At 51.9% G+C, this 21,900-nt stretch overlaps 1 protein-coding gene across 2 annotated transcripts in view; it reads left to right on the forward strand.

Annotated features, from left to right (window-relative positions):
* The first annotated feature begins 783 nt into the window (after positions 1 to 783).
* Cd82 (CD82 molecule) overlaps positions 784 to 21,900 on the forward strand; it is a 44,956-nt gene continuing 23,839 nt past the window's right edge. The window contains exons 1-2 of one of the 2 annotated variants that reach the window (XM_028778492.1): positions 784 to 955; positions 21,207 to 21,282. The gene's annotated coding sequence lies outside the window, so the exon portion shown is untranslated. The remainder of the gene's footprint in view (positions 956 to 21,206; positions 21,283 to 21,900) is intronic. The other variant, XM_028778493.1, reaches the window with a different exon arrangement.

The raw sequence follows: 21,900 nt of genomic DNA on the forward strand, positions 1-21,900 counted from the left end.
CTAGGGCAGTGCATCTGTAAAATGGGCACAAGGAAAGTAGCCTATGAGTGGTAGGAACTCAAAGATCAGGGCTTCCACAGCTCTCGGCTTTCAGCCTGTCTCCGAGCAAAAGTTCAACCACTGGTAGCTGTTAATATTTTCAGATAGCGCTTGGCTCCAGCCGCCTCCACATGGTGACCTGGTCTTGGAACGCGAACGCTCCCACGCCATTCCCGGGTAGCACCAGGATACGGCCCATCCTAGAATGCCAGCGTCGGGGCCCCAGGGCTTCAGCCCTGAGCCAGGTTGCTAAGGGGAACAGGATCAGGGCGGAGTAGAGAATCTCCGGGAAGGGGCGGAGCCGGGGAGTTGTCTTCCAGTTGGAGGCCTAGGGGTGAGCCCCGGGGGAAAGTGGTGGAGGCAAAGGGGTGACCGGGAGGGCTTCGGAGGACCGCCGGCGGCCTAGTTGGGAAGTGGGAAGGAAGAGGGAGACCGCAGCGGGTGAGACCGTTAGGCAAGAGTAAGAGAGACTGGAAGGGCAGACACTCGGAGTTCCCGGCCGGCCTCATCACCTGGAGGCCCAAAGCAGACGGAGCAAGATGCGTGCGCGGCTTCACCTCTGGACTGTAGTGGGTCGGAGTGGGTCCCGCTCCGAGCCAGGCTGCAGGGCCGCAGGCAGAGCTTGGCAAAGGGCAGCCCGGTGCTGTGCTGTTTGACTGAACCTTGAGACTGTGATGGGCGGAGCCTGGTGCTACCTCCCACAGGGCCCAGAGAGGAGCGGTGTAGGGGGCGTGTCGGGGGCGTGGTCTCGGGGGCGTGGCGTGGCCTGACAAGGCCGTTGAGTTTCTGGACTGACTTCGGGAGGGGGTGGTGGGGGAGAGCTGAGGGATAGAGCCAAGCTGCGCAGTCAGACGCGGGTTGGGGCGCCAGCAGAAGACGCCGGACTTAAAGCGCGTAGCCAGAACCCAGGCAGCAGGTAAGAGAAGCCTGGGGGAGGGGACAGGATAATCAGAAGCAAACTTAGCTTTGCCCGAACTTCCAAGTAGGACCCATTCCGCCAAGCCGGTGGGGTCCGCTTGGCAACAGGTAACAGACTAGAGCAGTTAGTAGCTGAAAAGGATCGTCCACCTCCAAGTCCCGAACTCCCTAGTTCTGGCTGCGCTACACACCAGCCCTGTGGCTCCGGGACTGTCCCTGCCCCCAGTCCGGAGCTCCTCGGGTTCCAGAAGGAGGAAGTTGATTGAGATGAGCTTCGATCACCCAGAGTGCCCTTTCTCAACAAAAGCCCGGAATGTGAGGGCTAACAGGTGACAAGCATTGTGGTGCGTGAGATCACTAGCTTTCAGATTGCGTAGCTAGACCTCAGCGACTTCCGCAAAATGCCACTGAGAGAAACTATTTAAGTTGCCCTGGGTTATTGGAAGGGATTCCAAAGCAAGGCGATTTCCATTCTTTCCCTCCTTCCAAGTTCTGAGCGCACCACTGAACTGGATGGAACTTGGAGTGGAAACTAGTCAAACTTTTCCAGGTGACCTGGTGGAAGAGACACCTGGAGGGATCGCATAACTCTTTTGGGGTGCACGGGGAGAAGAAGGGGAAACCCTTCCAAACCTGTTCAGAATCGAGCCAAGCCCTACAGCTCCTTGCTGTGCCAGGGATTAGGTATTCATGCTGAAGGGGCTCCACTTCTGATGGTGGGGGGGTGTCCTGGGTCCTGGCTGTGGCAAGGGTTCTAGTCTTTGGGATTCAGCCTAATTGGATTCCACTCGCCTTCAAATCTTAGTTTCCTCATCTGTAACTTGCATAGCAATGGCTTAACAGTAGTAGCAAGAACTAAGTGAAACTGTGTGTACCATTCCTGACAGAACATTGGGTACCCAGAAGCCTCACTTAAAAGCTCCTGTGATGTCAATGGGCAGGTGGTGTGCTGTCTTCCTTCTGGGAAATCAACTCATCTTTGGGGTTTGGCTTGGTTTGGAGGGCTGGTGGGTAGCTGCAGCTGTCTCATCCCTGACCTCATCAGAGTCAGAAACTGACACCAGCTATCAACGTCGTCTTGTTCTTTTGTGGGTCAGAAAGTATGTTATCTGGACAAAAGAGGGCCTCAGTCTGTAGCATTGCTTGGGGATGATGGGTATTGAATTTAAAGGACCCCCACCCCCCAAAAAAACCCTGCTTAATGAGTCCATCCTCACGTGGGCCTAGCATTAGCCTCATCCTGAGGTACTGTGAGGCTCCCCAACCTGTCCCCTCCTGGAGAGGCTCTCACACAGCCTGGGCTATTTCAGGGGAAGTCCCAGTAGTCTGTGAGGTTTTAGTGGCTGATACGGGCTGTTTCACTGCAAGCTCTGTTTAGGGTAGAAAGGGCACATGGTCTGCGTGAGCAGGGCTGGGCACAGAAGGCATGGAAGGTACTACATGTGAAATCCTTGCATTTTGAGGGCAGATGAGCCTTGCTGTTGAGTCAGCTGGAAAGTTCTGGAAAGCCTGGCTGAAGCCTGGGCCACTTGGAAAGACTGTAGGGGGAGGGCATAGAATCTGTGAGGAGACTCTGGAGAACCAGAGTGGATAGCAGAGATGGGGTTTAGACTTGAGCAGGACTTGTCTGCCTGGACTTCCCAGTCCTGACTACTCTTTGACCCACACACTGCCTGCTCCATGGATGTCAGCTTTTCGATGGCATTAGATGAGAATTTTCTAAGTGAGGAGGGAGCACCCTTAGGAGAAGGAGACATTCAGTACCAACTATGCCTGGTGTGTATGGGACCCTTCCACTACCACTCCCATTCTGTGACATGAAATGTCAAGCAATGGCACAACCATGGGCCCACACCCTTTGGTCACTCAGCATCTGGGAAGGGGCTTGAGTCAGAGAATGTGACACAAGATATTTGAAGAAATGATGAGAGGGGCCTTTGGGGCCTTAAGGACTAGAAAGGTGAGCCAGAAGGTTTTTTTTTTTTTTTTTTGACGGAGATAGATGCTCAAAGGTACAGCTTGTTGATGGAGCTCTTGAGAAATGGTTTCTGGTCTAGGTCAGTGGATCCCAACGTTCCTAATGACTGCAGTTTTTTAATACAATTCCTCATGTTGTGGTGACCCTTGACCATTAAATGATTTTTGTTGCTGTTTCATAACTGCAGTTCTGCTGCTGTTAATTGTAAATGTCTATGTTTTCCAATGGCCATGAGCAACCTCTGTGAAAGGGTCGTTTGACCCCCAAAGGGGTCACAGCCCACAGGTTGAGAACCACTGGTCTAGCTAAGGCTGGGCTCTCAGAGTATTAAAGTAGAAATGGTAATGAGATGAACCCCAGAAGGGCTCTGGATGCCAGTGAGAAAAGCTTGGGCATGTGTCTTGGGAAGAGAGGAGTCTTGAAGGGTTTAGGGCAGGGGAGTAGTACAAAGCTTGACCCTGTGTGTGCTAGATATGCAGGGGTAGAGGACCTAGGAAGTCTGGGGGACTTTTGGTGAGAGGAAACCACAGGTTAGGAATGACAGATAGCCAAGAGTGGTGGAATCCAGCTATGCCCTGCTCATGGGGCACAGTCAGGGCTCAGAAGGTGACCACACTGAGTGGGTGGTAGTCACAGGGAGGGCGAATGCTGTTGAGTGACAGAATGGTGGCCCCCAAGAACGCCCTATGTTCACGAATGAAGGGGTGGAGTCAGGGAGCCTGTGCCAATTAGCAGTGAGTGTCTGATCAGGATGGGAAGGAAAAGTACCCAGCCTTCCCTGTTCAGCCCAGAAAAGGCAGGAGTGAAGGATCAGTCATTTGGTCACAAATTCCCACAGAGGGTGGATTTTGGTTGTCTGAGGCTACTCTGAAGTTTGACATGCAGGAGAGCCCCTTATTTTAGAAGCGGAAGGAAGTTCCCACTAGCTGGCAACTCCCTCCACCTTGGGGATCTACCCATTTTCCCTTGAGGGCCAAACAGACTTGGATCCTCATACTTTGGGTGGGGGGAGTGGCACCTGATCCAGCAGCCTAAGCCCTGAGCATTGCTTTGGATTTAAAGAGTGTTAGGCCTGCTGGTTCTCCTGCATCGCTCCGAGAGATTAGCCTATGCCTCTGCTCTAAACCGTTATGCTCACTTCCTCTGTGGGAAGCTGCGTTGTAGCCATGATATAATCAGTAGCATCAAACAGCCAGGGCTTGGCTCTGCAAGAGGCTGCTGGCGGGGAGAGTGGGTAGAACCCAGGCTGCTCAGCCTGGACCCCTGTGTGGGACAGGATGGGGTTGTGACCTGTTTAATCTCAGCAGGAAAGAGCCAGCCTGGTTCTGAGAAGCCAGAAGGGAAAGCTCAGAGGTAAACACGGTCCAGTGGTCTGGATGTGTTCCTCTCAGCCACTGATACTGTCTTACTGAGAGGAGTCGACCCCGAAGCCAGTGCCCTGCAGGGTCCAGCTGGGATTTATCCAGTTGACTTACTCCTGACTCACTTCTGGGATTCCCCTGCACCACAGTGTGTTTCCTGTTAGCAGATGACAGACACACAGGACAGACACGTAGAAGCAGCTGAGAGGATCAGAGGCCTGCGTTCTGGTCTTGTCACAAAGTCCAGCTCTGGTGTTTGTCCACTGTGTGAACGTAGATAAGTTCCCTCTTCTCTCTGAGAGTCCCTTCCTGGCTCTGCTGCTAACCGGTCTTTCCTTGGTGTTCAGGTGACACACACACATACACACACACACACACACACACACACAGAACTCAGGACAGAGGACTCAGCAATGCCCTGAGTGTGAGTAATTGTGCTCTTTCCTGTTCTGCCCCTTTATTCTGCCTGCTAGAGCTTGAGCACATAGTATGACACATGGCCCAGCACATAGTGTGGCATGTAGCCCAACATTGCACTCTAGAGTTTCACTTCCTAGCTCTGTAACTGTTTCTGTGACTCAGTTTGTGACTCGGGAAAATGTTGGTAATGGAGGTTACGGCTTTGTGGGATGCCGTAAGACACCACAGACAGCACCCGGCACAGGGCAGATGCTCAAGGGCTGAGAATCATGATTAGGGTCTACATCTGGCTGGTTTGTTCCAGCTGTACCAGGGACAGTTCCTCAGTGTGCCCTCTGTCTCACCTTCTGTGACCCTCCAATATGCATACATGAGATGTCCATGACCCTAGTCATTTCTAAGTGTTGGGTACTTCTGGGCTCTTCTACCTAGGTCTCCCCATGATGTAACTTCCTTTTGGTCCTGCTGGTTTGTAATAAAAAGAAGCCTTCTGGATAGGGGCTACCTTGTCCATCTATGTATCTTGGCCTACAACACACAATCAGGAAATAACAGCTGATTGAATAAAGGGTTTGGGGGTAGGGGGGAGCATCAGTTGGATTCAGCTCCCTGTGAGGTTCTTGGTGACTCCTTTGAGAGGCCACACATGGAGGAAGCAGGGACTAGAACCTGCACCAGGAGGGAAATAAGCTTTCTGGGCTCTCATGGTTCATGGTTTCACACAGGGTTTCTGCTTCCCCATGAAGCCTGGCCTTTACTCTACAGAGAGGGGAACAAGGACTTCCTACAGTCCCAGTCTAGTGAGGGACCTCTGTATCCCTCAGTGAACCATTACTCAGCCAAAGGCACTTTCCTGGAAGCAAGTGGCAGCTGCTGTGTTTGGGTCTTGGGCTGGGGGAGGCGAAGGTGCCCTCCAGGATGCTTAGGCTGGACACTACCCACAGGCCACCTGGGCAGTTTGGAAAGTGCTACCCTCTAACTTCTTGGCCTGTGCTGCAGCTTCTGTGCCTTTTGGACCCCAACCCAGTTCTCCTTGTTAAGCTAGGAGTCCCACCATGGATCAGCTCTGAGTTCTTGGCCTGCACTCTCAGGGCTGATAAGACACTGGACAGGATGCTGAAGGCTGGACGTTTGGGCCTGGGTTTAGATCCTAGCTCTGGTATAGAACTCTTGAGGAACCTGGGGCAGAAAGAGGACCTCTGGCTGGTTTCTTTACTTCAGGCAGCGTTATGCTCTGGAAGCTTCCCAAGCCCCTAGGGGGGTGCAAGGATCCTAGGCAAGGTCAGAGACTGTGGAATCAAACTTCCCTAGGATGCTTGCTACTGCTGCTGCTTGCCAGCTGAATGCAACATTGGGCAAGCATCTGTACTCCCTAGTGCCAGTGTCAGTTCCTGTGAAGGGGACAGCCATAGAGTTGGCTCTCCTTGTCCACAGTGCATCCATTATTTTCTTATTGCAAAGACAGAACTTGATAAGTAACTTGCAGGGTGGGAGCTGGGGGTGCCATATTTTGGCTCACAGTTTGAAGGAACATGGTCTGCTGTGTGAGGGCAGGAGCTTAAGGTAGCTGGTCACATTATGTCTATAGTTGGGAAACAGAGAGAGAAGATTGCTTGTGTGCAGCTAGCTTTCTCCTTTTGTACAGTCTGACACCCCAGGCCATTGATTGCTACTGCCTACTCAGGGTGCATTTTCTCTCCTCGATTAACCTAGTCTAGATAATGTCTTACAGGTACACCCAGAGGCTGGTCTCCTAGGTGATCTAGATCATGTCCCATTGGTAGCTAGGATTAACCATTCCATAGGTAGGAGTTCCACATCTACAGTTAGTGAGCTGTAGACCCAGTGTATTTGGGGGGGGGGAACTGTCATGTGGGAAGGCTTTGTGGAGCTGTCATTGGTTCCTAATGACACAGAATGACAACTAAAGATGACTCAAAGAATACCGGAAGTGCTTAGATAGTCCAATATTGCACTGCTGTTCAAAAGGGACTCTGGGCATCCCCAGGTTTGATATCCTTTCCAGGCACCAAGGGACCACTGTGCTGTTTGACAGTGACATAGGAGCTAATGTTTGTGAAAGATCCTGACAGTCCTGGGCACCTACATACGTTTTGTCTACATACATGCTTCTGGCCACTGTTGTTGACAAGAAACAGGCTTCAAGTCCCTGGGAGACTGGAGCCTTGAGGCTGCCTTGAACCTCAAGTCCAGGCATCTGGGTTCATACTTCAGCTTGTCCTTCAGACCTCTTGTGAAACCTCAGACACATTACAGCCCATCCCAGATGGCAGAGCTGTAACTGCCATCCTGCAGCTGTGGTGTGTGGCTTTTGTCATCCAGGCACATGTGAGGCCACCATGGGTAGATCAGGGCTTTTCCCAGGGAGAGGATATCTGGGTGCTGGCCCCACCCCATATCGAGCCAGCCCAGGAGGAAGGTGGGGATTGTCGGTTCCCAGCGGCTGCCAGGACGCTCTGAAGGCACAGAATGGTAGGGGCTGCTCTCTATGACTCCTCACCAAGGCCCCAGTGTAGATAAACACCTGTTTAATATGTGCAGTAGGATCCAGAGATGGCGCAGCCTGTAAGGGCACATCCTTCCAAGCTTGGTGGCATGAGTTCAAGCCCCAGGACACATGAAAAGGACACATGATGGATGGATGGATGGACGGACGGACGGACGGACGGACGGACAGACAGACAGATGTAACAATAACAAGAAGAAAACCACCAATCAGGGACTAGAGAGCTGGCTCTGCAGTTAAAAGCACCCACTCCTCTCATAGAGGACCTAGGTTTGGTTGTCAGAACCCACATGGTAGGTTGTACCTATCTGTAACTCCAGTTCCAAGGGGTTCTGAGATCTTCTGGCTTCTAAATGGGCATCAGACACACACGCAGTACGTTTATATACACAGAGGCAAAACACTCAAACATGCAGATTAGAGACATTTTTTTGCCTTTTAAAGCTTCCTTATTTTTCTGAACTTTATGCCAGAAGCCCAAATTATTTTGATATTTAGTTTGAAACAGGAAAATACTCACACAAGAATATTATAAAAGAAACATTTGAAGAAAAATAGATTGTGAACTTGAGGTCACATTGAGTTTTTGGTTGTTAGTCAATCCTGTGCTTTCAGAGGAGGGGTGGAGTGTTTGTTTGAAGTACATATCAGCTTGTCAAGGCCCACGAGACTCCCTGGGAGTGCCTGGGTCACAGCCTGCTTGGGCAGCGGACACCAGATATGGGGCAGTGTCTTAGGGAGTATAGGTGTGACCCACCCAGGAGCTAGATGCTGTTCCTAGAGCTTGTCACCAGCATCTGACAAGGGCAGCTTAATTGCCTCTCTAAGCCTCAACATGCTCACCTGTGGAATGGGGATGGGGATAATAAAGCTTACATCAGGGCATCAAGTGGAGGCCCAGGTGTGCAAGCCTATGGCAGGACTAGCTTCAGATCTGGGCAAGGGCCTTGTACACTGTTATGGAATCACTGGAGTCATTTGTTTGAACACAGATGGCACTTGGCCAGATCCCACCTGGCTGCGGGACCAGGTGGTAAGAGCAGACAACAGCTGGATGGCAGCTTTCTGCAGGCAACCTGGCTCTGCACCAGGTGGAGCCTGGCCTAGCAAGCCTAGTGCATTGCCTAGAGGAGCCCATGAGATAAGCGACCCTTGGATCTGGGGCAGGGAGTGAAGAAGGGTGGGGGTGGGGGCGGGGGCCAAGGCTAGAAGTGCGTAGTCGATAGGGGTCCCTCCACAGTGAAACAAGTGGAGAGAAGAGGATGTGTTCCCACATACATGCATGTGCGGCCCTTCAGAACCATGCCTGGTGGGCAGTAAGCACTTAGTGCATACAGATTCACCAGGCATTGAGAGTGACAACAGTTAGCAGTCGTACATCTATGGGGAGCAAAACATCTCCCGCTGGCTCTCTCAGGAGATGGATTATTAGCGTGCCTGCCGGGAGGTGCACGAGGCTTCACTATAGAGGGCAGAGAAACTCGGCAGACTCATTCGAAGAGGTTATCTTTGAAGTCATAGAACGAGTGAGTAGGTGTCTAGGCCTTGACTCATGCTCTGTCGTGTTGACAGTCTACCTCTCTGAACCCTGGCCTCTCTGCGTGTGCGCGTGCGTGCGTGCGTGCGTGCGTGCGTGTGTTCTGCTCTTGTTTGTCCAAAAGATCCCCAGGCCCAGTTTCTCTGCTGTACCATCATTGGCAGAGTAGAGAAAGAGACCCATTCTTTGCCAGGAGACAGTATACCATGGTGCCTTGTTCTTTGCGTTGTGTTCATTGTAAGCAGTAAGCAGAGACCGACTAGGAGCTCCCTAGATACTGTGCTTCTTCCAGACCCTGAGACTCCTCAAATATATTAGCCAAATTGATTGGTTGTTTGATTGGTGTTTGTTTGTTTGTTTGTTTGTTTGAGACAGGGTCTCTCTACATAGCTCTGGCTGTCCTGGAACTCACTATATAGACTAGGCTGGTCTCAAACTCACAGAGATCCACCTGCCTCGGCTTGTCACACTCAGCTTGCCTGAAGCACTTTCTCAACCTTGGCTTCCAGGTAGGTCCAGTGAGGAAATGCCTAGTGGCAGGAAGAACCCACCCTAATGAAGCCAGAAGCTAGTAAGTGTGGTGACAAAGGCAAACGAGAGCTGAGCCAGGCAGCCCTGAGCTGGAGGGGTGTGCTTGCTAGGGCTGCAGGAAATGGCAAGGGTCCGCTGGGGATTTGAACCTCTGTGGTTTCAGTTACTGTTCAGATTGAGTAAGTACGACCTGGACTCAGGTGTGGAGAGGACTCTAGTAATTATTCTGTCATTAAAAAGGGCTGGGGATGATTGCATAGACTTAAAAACCAAAACAAAACAACCTCATGGGCTGAGGACATGGCTCAGTGGATAAAGGGTGGGCCCTGTGAGTGTGAGAAGCCCTAAGCCCCATATAAAAGCCAGGAAAGTGTGTCAGCTGCCTACAACCACAGCACCTGGAGACAGAATCCCTGGAAATAGCTGGAAATGGGGCGCTCCCAGCTCAGTGAGAAACCTCCTCAGTAAACAAAGTGGAGAGTGATTCCAGAAAGACACCAGACTTCATGTGTGCCTGTAAACATGTGAACACACATATACACAGGCACAACATATACACCTATACATCCCCGAAACAACAGTGGGGAAAAAAAAACCCAAACCAAAAAAACTTTGTTTCCATCTGAATCAAATGGAAAACAAAAATGGAAAACTTTTCTAATTACTGAAGAGGTTTTGTGGGAAAAGATTGCAGTGCAGAGAACCATATGCTTAAAGGAAATAATTACTCAGAGATAACCACTGTGAACAATTTGGTGTTTTGACTTTTAAAAACAAACCGTAAAAGAAGTGTTTACACCCTCAGATTGGGGTTGTGCCATCAGAGTGGCTTCCTGTGAGTCTGGGCTCCTGCTTCCTGAGGCATAGACGGGAGCCTGCTATAGCTTGTCTTCCAGCTCTGGGAAGAGAAGCAGCGATGCTTTCCTCTCCTGGTGAGCCCCTGCCTGCCCCAGTTGAATATTTCATAATGACCTTGCCCTTACCTGCATTGTGTTCTCAGCCCTTCTGACCACCACAGAGAGAGTAGTGAAGTCCTCCAGGTGGCTTTTGGACCTGGTGGTCTCTAGATTCAAGGTCACAGGAAGGGCAGGGCAGTGTGTGATGGTGAGCTTCCTGTGTTTAGAAAAGACAGATGGGAGACTGCAAGAGGCAGGCAGGTCTCTCTTGAGTGTGACTTTGGACCCCCTCTTCCATGGAGCCTGTGGTATCATTAACTAATCATGGGATCGCTTTACTATTTAATGCCCTGTCCCTGCAGTGACTCTTCCTTTCTGTCTCCTTCTGGAAACAAGAGCTCCGGGAAGTGGCCCCATGGCAGGACATCTTGGGAGAGGGAGGCAGCCCGTGACAGGTGCAGTAGTTCTCACAGCATCATGACTGGCATGCATTAGTCAGTCATTAGAAAGTTTGGGAGAGCTTTTCTTCAGGGTTTCTGGTGGCTGGAGCGGGACATGGTCTGTGAGTGAGCATTTTATTTTTTATTACAATTTTAAAAATTGTTACTATGTGTGTGAGGGCTGGGAGAGTGTGTGTGGAGGTCAGAGGGTACCTTGTGGGAATTCCTTTCCTTCCACTACATGGCCACAAGTGCCGCCACTTGCTGAACCTCACTGGACTGAGAGTGTGCATTTATGGCTTTTCTTTTTTTCCTTTCACCCTGGAGATTGAACCTAGGCATTTGTACACATCCAATAAGTGCTCTGCCACCTGAAGGACACATTTCTAACACACCATCCATCCAGGAGATCCTGCAGGGCAGCCCTTGGTGAAGCCAGCTTTAGTGGAATGGAGGCAGGGCTTGTGTCCTGTTTAATAAAGGCTCACCTAGTGACGCCTAATGACTATCCCTCCCAGACTGTATGAGTGGAGAACTTTATACACAGGAGAGCCTTCATTTTACAGAACGCAGAGCTTAGGCTCTGGCACATGCTCTCTCCCCTCAGCCCCAGAGAGCCCAGTGCTCTGCATTGAGCTGATGGGGTCTCTGCATGAGGGCACAAGCCTGCTGAAGACTAGCTTACAGCACACTTTAACCCCTGTCATGCCCCTCACCCGCCTTGACCTTCTCCTTCTGGGTAGGAAAGCTGTCATACCTTCCCCAACACTGCTTACCCAGGGAGACCCCCAGTCCCAGTGATGCTCGGAAAAGCGAGTCTCCCTGCTGTTCCTAAGGCAGGCCCTTGTTCTCCTTCCCTACTGACTCCTCAGTAATGTGATCTAAGTCCAAGTCTCCTGTTCCCCAGCCAGTATGTGTTCCCGGAAGCCAGAAACTTTCCCTCAGCCTGGACTCCGCCAGTCCCATGCAGCAGAAACAGGATGCTATGGGCTTCTGGAAGCATATGGTGTAAGCCAGGCCTGCCTGGGGCTGTTTTCAGGAAATTCTTGTACCGGATCAGCCTCCCAGGTAGAGGTCATCAGTGCCCACTTCTCAAAAAAAGAAACTCAGGGAGAAGAGTGGAAGGGCCTGCTCAGGACCAACTGAAGGGGGCGGGGCAGAGACTCCAATCCCACACTTCCCCTGGGGCGCCCACTCCCCTTTTCTTATAATGATACCCTGTGCTTTATAGCCGATGACCACGGCTAGTTTCTCACACACTCCCTCAGGCTTCCTGGGAATCGGGCAGAGAGGTGAGGTATTATATAGTCTGTTCTCACAGTGACAGGGTGCTGAGCAAGCTGCCCAGATCTCACAGCTCAGAAGGACGTTGCTGTGCTGTCAACCCCATTTGGTACCTGCCCTTCCCCCACCACACTGCCTCCTGAAGAAGGGAGGACTCTGGGGCCCTCTCTCCTCAGCCCCAGAGAGTGCTCTGCACTGAGTTGGTAGGGTCTGGATGTGAGGGAGCCAAGATCCCATGAAGAACCAGGCTAGGATCCTCACTTGGTGTGTAGTACATGTGGATGAAAGGTTATGGTCCAAGCTGTCTCCAGCCCTGTCATGTGAGAACTCAGGTAGGGGCACGGGAGGGGCAGGATTCTGGACACCCTCTATCCCTGGCTTTTCCTAGAACCTGTGTGTCTTGTGAACAGGATTTTGCAGACTTGTACACATCAGGGTTCGAGGCCTACTGCCCTGCCTGAATGTCTGCCATTTCAGACATTGTTCTCCTCCTTCTAGGCCACTGACCTCCCTGGAGGAAAACTTGTTCCTCTGACCAAGCAGCTGGTCCAACTGGTTTCTGTTCCTCCTCCCTAGGGCCCTGAAAGCCAGTGGAGGAGAGTCTACAGCTTAGGACCTAGTGTTGTTTGATGTCCCTGCTGTAGGCTGAACTTCTTCTCCTCACCAGGCACGGTGGCATAAGCTTCTAATCCCAAGCATGTGTAGCTGGTGACAAGACTAGCTTGGTGGCCTGAGTGGCCTTCCCAGGTAGCCCTGAGCACAACGTTAGAGCAGATGTTGGGCCAGGGCCTGGGGCTCAGTGTTTGGTTAGGTTTGTGCTCCAGGGACTGTCAGCTTCAGACTTGTGACTCTCAAGTCTTACCTTGAGTGTTCGCTTATCTTTCAAGGAAGAGGATGCTTTCCCACAGTGACTTGCAGGCCCCTGGGGGGGAGGTGGTGAATACTAACCACCCCTGGGTTGTCCAGGCTCTCTGGAAACACCAGTGGCTCCCCCAACCCCCCTCATTTACCCTAGGAGAGGATGTTTCCCTGGGACTGGGGCCAGGACAGGGACAGAAGGACGTACAGCTGTGTGTAGGCATTGCCAGGTCTAACCTGGGAATGAGGTAGGCTGAAGACCTCCCAGGCCTCAGTTTCCAGACCCGAGTGGGGGATTCTCAGGCTGACAGGAAGCATTCTTGTCTGTGCTAGTCATGAGGATCCTGGTCCTTTCGCTGCCCAGACTTTGTTAGAGCAAGAGTGGGCACATCTGCCCTGACAGCAAAGGGGCTTGCTACATAGCCAGGACCTACCGGCTTCACCCTCACACTACCTCAAGCCAGGATCTACATCCCAGAGGCCTGGCCTGCCCTTCACCAGGGGCAGGAAGGAAGCCTTGTTAGGACAGAAGAAGCTTACCAAGCATGGATGTAAGGGTGGAGGGCCTGGACTCCGCCGGTTTTTAGGAGCTTGGTAGGGGATGCCACGCATTGGTAAACTGAGGGTTGGGACCACAAATGATGAAGGGAAGAGCTGGTCCAGCTGGTTTCTGGTCTTTTCTTCCTCCCTGGAGTCCTGGCGGCTTCATGAGAGAGTCCACAGGCTCTGTGGGACTTGATGTTGCTGACTTTCCTGCTGGTGACTGACACTGGGCTCCTTCTCCCAGACAGGCACATGGCACAAGTTGTAACCCCAGCACCTGGAAGGCTGAGGTATGAGGATTGCTACAAGTGTGAGGCTAGCCTAGGCTATCTAACAAGACTTTTAACTTCCTGACCCCCGAAAACGTTCCTTTTCACCGTTTGTTTCTCCTTACTTTGGGTGTGGTAGGTGGCTAGGTTCCAGGCTCCCCTCTACCCGGTCTGTCGATAAAGACTAGCCCAGAGGGCTACTCAGGAGTCTGGAGGGGATATAACTAGGATAGAGGAGAACAAGCTAGGGAGGCAGGTAGCTAGCTGCTGGCAGCTCATGGGGGAGAGCAGAGGAGAGGCAGAGCCAGCGGGCACAAGGCTCTTGGGAGCCCAAGGGGACACAGGCCCCTGTTTACAAGACATGGTACAAGTGGAAACTCAAGGCCTGGGGTCTGACTCCTGGTACGCCAACAGGGCCTGGAATTTTCATACTCTCCCCTGAGTGTGTCTCCCACAAGCATACCTGCAGGGACCAGAGAGTACCTGAAGTCTGAAAGAGGAGGCTCTTGTCACCTCAATGTCTGTCTGTCTTCTCCCCCTCTCTTCCTCCACTCCCACCACTCCCTCATCACCGCTCACTTTTCCCGTTATTCTCCATTAATGACTTCTCTGTACGTGTGTTGAGTGAGCATCGGTCTGTGTCCAGCTATCCTGACTTCTCTGTACGCGTGTGAGTGAGCATCGGTCTGTGTCCAGCTGTCCTGGCTAAGCCTACAGCCACCCTTGATAAGTCTCCTGGCCTTAGAACCCAAAAGCCCTAGGGGGTCCCAGTGGGGAAGTACAGAAGGCACTAGCTTCCTCAGAGGATGTGTTTGTGCCTTAACAGCTGATCGCTTATGTTGTGTCAGTTGTCACTGCTTGCTGAGGGGTTGTGGGGACACAACCCTCCCTATCCAGGCCTCAGAGGGTACAGCCTGCTGCCCATAGATGTCTAGGGCCACCGCCTCTCCAGAGTCTGGTGCCCACCCTGCAGAGAACTGATGCGGCTGGCGTCTGAGGTATCTGCTGGGTGAGGTGGCTGTTGACCCATGTGTTCACAGGCTTGGTCGGGGGTTGCTAGAGAGGTGGTCCCAGAGACAAGGAGTGGAGGAGGCTCAAAGGACTGTAGGCAGGTGTACAGGAGCTGCAGGGGGAGAGGGGCAGGTGAATGGACTCCATCCTCTCCTCTTCTCCCAGCCTGGGCTAGTGCATGGAGCTAGGTGTCAGTAAGAGCCTCTCTAAGAAGTACATCTGTGTTCACCCGAGCTCCCGGTGTGTGATGCTGTGTCCCCACCCAATAGGCCAAACACCTCTTAAAGGGAGGGGATGCAGGAAAGCTGGGCCATTTTCAGGGGTGGAAGCAGAGAGTCAGGAAAGTAAGTCACAGGGGCTAGTGATGTGGCTCAGTTGTCATATAGTGTGCACAGACACCATAAACGCCGTGTGTGGTATCGCATGCTTGAAATCCCAGCACACAGAAAATGAAGGATCAGAAGTTCAAGGTCATCCTTGGCTAGAGTAAGTTTGAAGACAGCAAGGCTCAGATCATGAGAACCTGTCTTTAAAAAAAAAAAAAAGTAGCACTTGGGAAGTGCAGAACAAACCTGTCTGAACCCCTGTGGAGATGGCAGGGCTGTGCAAGAGGGATCTGGGAGGGCTGCCTGCAAGAAGGAGCCTTGCAGCTCAACCTCCCCTCCCTGCTAAGCTCAGCCTGGGGAGGGGACAAAGGAGCTGCCTGAGCCTGCTGGCTGTTACCATGTGGGATCCCTGATTACAATCCCCTCCCTCCCCCTAATCACCCACTCAGGGCCCACACCCGGTTTCAGTCTTAGGAACCCTGGCCCTGGCCCAGAGAGTTTGCCAGCCATATGCATCGGTGAGTGAGTGTCTTCCCCAGACCTCACAGTATTCTGTTGTGTTGTCCCCTGCTGGTTAGATTTGGTGCCAGGGCTGTAGCCCTAACTAGATTTGGCCTTGGTTGGGTTATTTCACTTCCTTATCATGGAAAAAAAAAAAAACAGTTTTTGCTGGCCATGAAGCATGGCTGTTAGCACAGGGGGTCTAGATCAGGGGTACAGTCTGCCAGCTGTGTCATGGGGGGTGTGGCAGTGTCTCTCCATCAAGGATAACTGCAGAAGCTCCACCTGTGGTCAGTTAGTACTGGAGACCATGTTCCCTCAGCCCAGCTGTCCCTCAGAGGGAACAGGGCTGCTGGGACAAAGGCACAGCCTGTCCCTTAATGGTTCATTGTCTTGTGAGCTCCTGCAGGCAAGGAGGGGTTCTACCCATCTGTGTCCTGTGTCCAGTTTGAGGCTAGCCAAGGTGGGGTCTTGATAGACTCCAGGGGCTCAGGATGGAAGTCACTTGGGGTTCCCCTGAGGGAACCTCAATGCCTCTGGACTCCTGAGGCTTTTACCTCTGAGCTTTATGCTGGGGTTTTTTTTAGCAAGCCCTGTGTGTGTCTGGGACAGGGCAGGCAGGAACTGTGAGGTGCTGTGCCATTGCCCCTGAAGATGCTGGGCTCCACTCCCATTTGCTCAGAGTAGAGGTTCAGGGGCCGCTTACTCCTGACATCCCTGACTTCCCATTGTAAAGTGTGCAGGACCTTGGGCTGCAGTCAGAGTGTTGAGGGCCCACTGGAGCTAGGCCACTATCCCTGTGTGACAGGGGCAAGTGCTGCCTGCATCCCTCTTAGGTTTGGGGGTTGGATGAGATGGAGTGAGCAGTGAGCACATTCTCTTTGTCTCTCATTCTGCCCTTTGCCAGACCCCATTCTAAGGGCTTAGTGACGGTGACCTTTCTGAATCAGTCTACAGGAACCCCAGGCCTGTCCCACCTCTCAAGGGACCAAGGGACTTCCTAGAGTTCATGAGGCCTCAGGTGTCAGCAAGTAAGGACTGGCTTCTTCCTGGACATCCATAACAGTCCCCTTTACAGAGAGCACTAAGGCCGAGAGTGGGCAAGCTATGTCAAAGGTCATGCAGATCTGAGTAGGGAGACTATAATTAAGATCTCTCTCAATTCAGAATCCACACTATGACCTGGTTTACTGGGGTGAGGAGAGGCTCTTAAGAGGTAGTTTCTTCCTGAGATCTCCTGGGCATCTAAATCCTGACATGAGGCCCCAGAATCAGCGACTTCTGAATAGCTGGTCCTGGAGTCTCTCAAGAGTCTCTTAGACTTACAGCTTCCTATCTGATTTTCCACATGAGCTACAGTTAGGTTGAGAAGGGGTGGAGCCCTGGGCTAGACTCTTCAGGCCAAGGCCAGCAGTTTGCACATCCCAGTGTGGTGGACAAATGTGAACCCTTTGCCCCATTCATAAGGGTATGAAGCCATCCAGAGCCCTGGCCTTTAGCCAGGCCCAGCCCCAGAGGCCTCAGCACACACCTCAGCATTCACAACCTCTGGGCCTCTGTCTCTTCACTGGGAGATGGAGACTGAAGTAGGGTGTCTGGGGTACCCCTAGCACAGTGCATCTGAATGTGGGAGCTACAGAACACTGGGGAGCCCAGGGGCCATGGCTCAGCTTCCTTTGGTGCCTGGGACAGGTGGGGAGGCTGGCATCTGTGCTTCTCGTTCTGGTACTCCTTACAAGGTGGCCTCTTCTTCAGTCAGTGACCCTCCAGTTTCAGAGCAAAATGTAAGAAGGGAAACTTATGTAAGCCATAAGCCATGTCAGCCAAATTGGAGGGACATCCTGGCGGCCAGGCCTGGGGGGAATCTGGTCTCCCTTCCTGACAGGAAGGCAAGAGTCACATCTTGGGAGCTGGGTCAGGACAGAAGGGTTCTGGAGGTAGACCAGTGAGGAAAGTTAGGTGGGTAGCCACCACCAAGGTGTTACTTAGCATGAGATAAGGAAAGAATGATGGTTAGTTACTGGGTTGATTTATGGCAAGTCACTGAGCCTCTGAGCCTCAGTTTTTTCATCTGCTCAATGGGGATGGTGCTTTATCTAGGAGCTTGTTATGGAGCTTCAGTGAGAAATTGTGGGTGATGGCAGATGACAGGCTAAAGCTTGTCACCTCCTAGCTACAATGTTGAGGTGCCAGAGAGTGGGAACCTGTCAGTCCAGCTCATGGGGTCATGTGACTGGGCTTTGAAATCCTGTGACTAAACATGTAGGATGCTAGAGGGGGACTGTAGCTTGTGTTCAGGCTCTGCTGCTTCTTGGTCCTCCAGCAGTTCGATAGGCAGGCTCCTGCCAGCTTCGCTCTGCTGGAGGTAAGACCCATGAGGGCTCGGAGCTGATTGGTAACTGTCTTACTCAAGGTCACATAGCCGCTAGGAAGCAGAGCAGAACTCCAAAGAAGTCTCCCTGGGAACCTTGAACTCCCAGGCTGCTTCATGGCCCCACGCTTCTCCTGTTGCCAGAGGAACGGGTGTGTTTGTTTGCTTGTTTTTCCCTTTCTTATTTTAACAACAGTTACAACAAACCGAAAGTACAAGCAGAGATTGAAAATAAAGATAGTGTGAGGTCAAGAATCCAGCAGTCCTCAAGTCAGCTATCACAGAAGGTTACAACACAGGAGAGGACAAGCAGCCACTGTCACCAGCCTCCTTTTATGGATGGTCAGGGCAAAGTCCAGAAGCTGGAGATTTGTGTCCCATGCCAGCCTGTTGGGCCAGGCTGGGCCAGGTGGTCTCCAGAGCCTTGAAGTCAGACAGTTCTCTCTCCACATCCTGCCATGTGTCACAAGCCACTTACTTGCCATGCTACCAGACTTCCCAGCCTCCAGATGCCTCCTGCCTCAAGGTGACACTCATGGCCTGGCCTCATTGACAGAGGTCTCCCTCCCCAGGGGGCCAGCCTTTCCCCCATCACCTTGCTTCAGTGCAGGCCAGGGCCACTAGGCAGAATCCTATGAGGTGTCAGGCACCTCACCTAGCTCCTTCCCGAGGACACCCACCAGTCAGCTAATTTCACAGAGAAAGCTACAACAGAAGCAAGTCATGGCAACAGGCTACACAGCTGGCAGGAGGTGGCCCATGTGGCCTTTTCAGGCATAGACTTGTGCTTTGTTGATCTTCTGCTGTACACTGGCCTGTGTGGTCATCTCTTACTCTGGCCTCTCTGAAGACAGTGATCTCCTAAGTGACCCCTATGACAATGCTCTGGGGTAAGTGACAGGAGGGGAATGAACTTCTGGAAGGATATGGAATAGTCGAGGGGGTGGGAGAATCACGTGACCCTGGTTTCGGGTCACCTGCTTCTGCTCAGGCACCAAGGCACTGGAAACTCAGGCCTGAATCACAAGAAGCAGAAGATCTGTGCTGGCCCCTTGTGTCCACCTCAACATGTTCCATCCTGAGAACCTAAAATCCTAGTTCCTGGCTCCCTCTGAGCAGCTCATCAGGATCTGTGGCCGTGGTGATCAGGTGCCCACAAGCTTTAGCATTCTCGGACAGCTCCAGTGTGTAGCCAAGATGGGACCACACAGAGCTCCCATCTTGGGGAATGAGGAGGACAGGTCCTCAGCTGGCCTGGGGGTTTTCCAGGACTGGTAACCCTTGGAAGTGAGTGGAACCATGCCTTCAGGCATTTTAGAAATTTAGTATTAGTTTATTTATTTTAAAGTTTGCCTTTACATCTGTTTATTTCTATTGTGTGTGCATGCACTGCTGTATGCAGGTGGAAGTCACAGGACTACTTTCAGGTGACAGTTTTCCCTGCTTCTATGTGGGTCCTGGGGTAGAACTCCGGCTGTCAGGCTTGGAGTACCCTGTCTCTCAAGATCCTGGAGGCCACAGATCCTGATGAGCTGCTCAGAGGGAGCCAGGAACTAGGATTTTAGGTTCTCAGGATGGAACGTGTTGAGGTGGACACAAGGGGCCAGCACAGATCTTCTGTACCCTGTCTGTACCCAGTGAGTCTGCTCATCAACATTACTTTGTTTACTGATTTGTGAAGATTTACTTCATATTTCATTATTTGTCTCAGTGTGGATATATGTATGTGAGTGCCAGGGTCCAACAAGAGCAGAAGGCGCCAGGTCCCCTGGAGTTGGCATTAATTTGTGAACCACCCTACATTGCTACAAGGAAGTAACTGTCCCTATGCAAGAGCAGTAAATGCTCTTAACCAGTAAGCATGGATCCTATGTATTTATTTTTGAGACAGGATCTCACTATGTATTCCTGGCCGGCCTAGAATTTACTCTGTAGAGCAGACTTACCTCAGTCTTGTGCATCTTCCTGCCTCTGCCTTGCCTCCAAGTGTTAGGTTTACAGGAGTAAGCCACCTGACTTCTTTCTGAGATTTTCAGACTCCAAGATCCAATGCTAATTCTGGTGGGATTCAACTGACTCCCATTGCATAACCCAGCATTTCCTCCTCCTCCTCCTCCTCCTCCTCCTCCTCCTCCTCCTCCTCCTCCTCCTTCTCTTCCTTTTCATTTTCTTAAAGATAATGTTTCATTTAGCTCAAGCTGGCCTCAATTTTGCTATGTAACTTGAGGCTGTTCTTGAACATCTGATCCTCTTGCCTCAGCCTTCTAAGTGTTGGAGTTACAAGCTTGTGCTGCATGCTAGCTAGCTTCAGTGATGTCATTTCTGTTGCTCAGTGGCTTCCTCTGCAGAACCACAGTGTCTATAAGGGAGCTTCCTGAGCTCTCCAGACACTCAGCTCTTACCTTGTTCTCATGATTGTATGCCAGGAGCGCACTGCATCCTGGGCATTTTTAGAGTCATGGGCAGAAAACAATAAGTTCAGGGTAACCCTGAACGATCCAGCACTTTAGGAAGGACATGGAGGGGAAGCTGTAGTGGGGAAGACATGTGGCACACTTGGGTGTAGAACTTGGCTGTCCCTGAGTCACCTGGGAGCCCAAGCTCACCCTTAGAGCCTCTGATGGTGCAAACTGGGCAATGCTTGGACTGGGCATCAGTAATGACTGGCCATATAGTGCACTAGAAGTGAGATCCACAGAGGGAAAGTCTCAGAAATCCACACCAGGAATTCCTGAAAAGAGGGATTCTAACAGAAACTGCACGTGCAAAGGCCCTAGTTGTAGACAAGGCCTGAGAGTACAGGGGCAACAGTAAAGAGATCAGATAAGCATGTGGGAAAGGCCAGGGTGACAAGAGTGAGACAGAGCGACAGGACAGGACATGGGCATCATCAGGACTTCACAGCCAGTGTGTCAGCAGGACCGCTCCCTGCAGAGGACAGTGTACTTGTTGTATTCCCCCGCAGTCACTCTGCAGTGTGGATAAGCAAATGCTGAGTAGGGGTGGTCACAGCTCAGTTCTGGACTGGTCCGGGCAAGAGGGCTAGGGACAGTGGGAAGCTGCAGAGTAGCAGGAGACTTGTGTGGCTCTTAGGTGTTCAGTGAGGGGCCATTTCCTCTTCTCTCCATCCCACAGCTCTTAGAGCTGGGAGTGTGCCCCCAAAGGGACCTGGGAAAGGAAGCTGGGATTACAGTTGGGTACTTCCTGAGAGGCTCTGGACATGGGCGTTCAGAGCCATTAAATGAAAGAGGTTTCATGGAAGTTGGGAGTGACTCAGCTGGGGGTGTTTATCACTGGGCATCTTGGGAACTTAAATGGGTTGTGAGTGCACAGTGAGTCTTGGGAAGAGACTCTGATCTCAGGCCAGGTAACAGCAGAGCTATTTGTTCTTTACAGTGTGTCCATTTTCCAGAACTCATCTGAGAAACTGCCACAGGAATTGCTGCTCTGCTCCAGGCTGGTCACTGAACAGGTGAGGAGGAAGTGGGGGGTTGGACAGCCATTTATGCAGGTCATGCATAGCCTGTCTTGTAGAACCCTGGAACCCAGTCTTCTAACACTGGACCAGAAAGCATTGTGGTTCCTATACCCTTGGTCTCCCCAGAGCTACTCAGGAATACCATGTGGGCCCTTGGTCAGGCTGGAAGGCAACATTCCTGTGCCCCAGTGTGTGACAACCCTCCTCTTCCAACACAGTACAGATGCACAGGAGAGGGAGACACAGAAATGTCCTCTTGGAGACACTATCCTTCCCTGACTCCACTACTACACCAGGGGTTCCAGGGAAGGTGGAGAGGATTGGCAACATAGTACGTACCCAGAACTGGCTCAGACTGCCCATCAGCCATGGCAAAGACGAGGGCGGGGAGTGAAAATAGGTGACTCTGGCATAGTGGATCTCAGACACTTTTCAGGTGGTTGGCCACTTGAGATTGTATACTCTTTGTGGCAGTCCTTCCTTCTTCATAGCCTGTCTGTCCATCCATCCATCCATCATCCATCCCACCCATCTACCCATCCATCCCATCCACCCATCCATTCCATCATCCATCCACCATCCATCCATCATCCATCCATCCATCCATCCATC

This window comes from Grammomys surdaster, unplaced genomic scaffold (genome assembly GCF_004785775.1).
Source record: "Grammomys surdaster isolate TR1022 unplaced genomic scaffold, NIH_TR_1.0 338, whole genome shotgun sequence".
In the NCBI taxonomy this organism is placed as follows: domain Eukaryota; kingdom Metazoa; phylum Chordata; class Mammalia; order Rodentia; family Muridae; genus Grammomys; species Grammomys surdaster.